The sequence below is a fragment of the Stegostoma tigrinum genome, chromosome 1 (genome assembly GCF_030684315.1).
Source record: "Stegostoma tigrinum isolate sSteTig4 chromosome 1, sSteTig4.hap1, whole genome shotgun sequence".
NCBI lineage: Eukaryota > Metazoa > Chordata > Chondrichthyes > Orectolobiformes > Stegostomatidae > Stegostoma > Stegostoma tigrinum.
Genome location: NC_081354.1, coordinates 139,392,308 through 139,395,529, shown reverse-complemented (window position 1 = coordinate 139,395,529; position 3,222 = coordinate 139,392,308).

Genomic DNA, 3,222 nt, shown 5'->3' with positions numbered 1-3,222 from the left:
TGTCACATACATATACAACTGATAATATATTTCTACAAATATACACGGGGAGGAATATATTGTGAAGCAGCTTTTCCTTTCCTTTACCCACTCCACCTTTCTCCAATCTTCTTTGCAAAATCTATTTAGCATTTCCCAGGTGAAATAAAACCGTCTCGGTAGTGACAGGGAACCATTGCACACCCAGTGGTGGTGTCCTTACCTCTGAGCCAGGAGGTCCCGATTCAAGTTCCACCTGCTCTAAACCTCTGAGCAAAATATCTGCACCCAAGTGATACTTAACCAGTCATTAATTCAGGGGATAGATTGAACAGAAAGCTGAAAGTATCAGATGGTTTCCTGTAATGTAGAAGGATTGCTTTAATGTGAAAAACAGGGTGGTTGAATTGATGGGTTTTGAGTGTGGGTGGCTGTTAGGCTTAGAACGGAAATAGAGATAAGGTTGGACCATCTCAATTTCTTCCCAAATAGCTTGCTATTCATATATCATCTCATCATACCGAAGGCATAGCGATCAAAGGTAACCATGATACAGATGTACTGGGTTTATATTTACAAGACTCTCTTTGTGTTACAAAGCCTTGCTGGATAGTGAAACTGGGCACTGAGATGCAAGCGTTGAATTGCAAGTTTTGCAAATGCATTTAAAAGACAAGAAATAGCATCAATAAAGAACTGAACAAAAGGCAAAATAGTTAATGGTAATCTGAAAGTTTTGAGGTTACTAACACTTAGAATGGGTAAGCATTTGTGAAGGAAAGAATGGAACTACAAGAAGAGGATACGACATTGAGACTAGTTCTACATTGCTTTAACAAACAACTTGCATAGAGGAAATGAATAGGCTCCTTGTATCTTGTAATACTATATGGTTCTACAATTCTTAAGCCACATTTAAAACTGGCACAAGAGGAAAGTGACATTTGGACCTGTCGGATTTGGCTCTTTAAGGGTGTGCCAGACTATCTGCTTTTGGTGTTTTGCCTTTGTTTCTTGCATTATTTTATTTGAATTTTGCTTATTACTTCCTGTTATTAGCTAGCCCAACATGATGCATTGTGTTCATTTTAGCATTTTCCTTTTCACAGAAAAGTTTTATTGACATTGCTATTTCATTTGCACCACATTAGTTGGTGATGGGGTAAATTTTTAGGGTAGTTTGGCAACATTCCTGAATATTCCTAGACAGGGAACACATCAGTTACTGATTTACAGCAACCTGCAGCTAAATTACTGATTGTGTCACTACTTCTCAGCCCTGTGTTAAGATACAGTTAGTCAGAGCATGGAAACAGAATCTTCAACCCAGTTCACCCATGCCAATCTGAATACTCCTATTTGCCTGCATTTGGCCCATATCCCCCCAAACCTTTCCTATCCATTTAGCTTTCCAAATGTCTTATATGTTGTAATTGTACCCATTTCTACCAGCTCCTCTGGCAGCTTTCTCCCTGTACGCACCACCCTCAGTGAAAAATGGTTGCCCTTCAGGTCCCATTTAAATCTTTCTCCTCTCACCTTCAACCTCTATCCTCTAATTTTGGACTCACCCACCATGTGAAAAAGACCTTGGCTATTCACCCTATCAATGCCCCTCATGATTTTATACATCTCTATAAGGTCATCCCTCAGCCTCCCTTGCTCTGGGGAAAAAGATCCAGCCTATCCAGTCTCTCCATATAACTCAACCTTCCAGTCTCAGTAACACACTTGTAAATCATTTTTGCTCCCATTCCAGTTTAATAACATCATGCCTATAACAGGATGAGCAGAATTGCACACAGTACTCCAAACATGGCCTTACAAATGTCTTTCACCGTTGTAACACAATGTCCCAACCCCTGTCCTCAATGCTTTAACCGACAAAGGCAAGCATGCCAAACGCTTTCTTCACCGCCCTGTCTACCTGTGATGCCACTTTCAGGGAACTTCGTACTGACACCTCTTAGTCTCTTTGGACAAAGGGACAACAAAAACTTTGGTGAATCATTTGCTTACATGGTTCTGTAAAGTGCAAGGGACGTGAATCACCTGATGCAAAATGAATGCTGTTGTTATCGTGCAAAGATAACGATATTGGAGCTAATTAATAACCAAAAATAACTTCACAGTGCAGTTGCATGGCACTTTCATGGGTATATAATAAAATAATGAAATGCCTCCCATTCTCTGAATGTAACTTCATGTTATAAATCATGGATTACAATTAAAAACAAAATCAAAACTATCCTCTGGGTAGTTTCAAAATTAAATGGGATATATACTTGTAAAAGAAAAGATATTCAGGACTATGGAGAACTAACAGTACAGTGACTCTGACTAAAAAGCAACTTCCCAAACAGAATAGGTTGAATGGCAAATTTGTACAAATCTATGATTCAAATCTCACTTCAATAATTGAAGTGTTACCTCTGATCTTCAGAGTAAGTGTGGAAGAAACTTGAAAACTATGACCAATGGCTTTCCAATTGAAAAATGATGAAGAAAACATCTCTGTGGAGTTTCTTACTTTCCCCAACAACACAAAGAAAAATTCTTTCAACCTGAATAAAAAGGGTCTAAACAATGACCTCATAGCATCCTAGGTGCTAGCTGAGGGAATGGGAAATGGATTAATCCAGAATGCTACTTTGAATGAGATTGAATGGATACCCATTCAAACTAAAGGAAGTAACCTGAGGACTGAAGGAGGCGGGGAATGACAAATGGAGGGACCGTAATTCTTGGGAAAACAGTGGAGACAAAAATGTTTGAGGAAGAAATAGGTGCAGCAATTGGAGTGTTAGGTTGCTTGGGCAGATGAAGTAATTTGGTATAGAAGGCCTTCCTTAATCCCAAATATGGTACGATCTTGTGAGAAATTGTTTTAGATGCTGAACTTTAGTCGTGTTTGTCATATGATGGCTAATGGGATACCAAAAGCCTGTACTGAAACCATCTCACTGCTGTAATATAGACAACATCATGTCAAAACTAATAACTTAGTGATGGTCTTTTTCCTGCCATTGCCAGGAGTTCGTACTGGCCTTGGGGCTATTACAAATACCTGTGGGTGTGTATTTCAGTGGACAATGGTGCAGCAGATTTGGTCACATGTAGTATGTAAATAGGGGTAAAAATTCAGTTTGTGCCTGACACCAACCTGGTTGCCTGGTTACTATCTGTCTGCGTCATTTCACTCAGTTTTATTGATTGAGAGTCCAAAAGGTTGGTTTTGTTGAA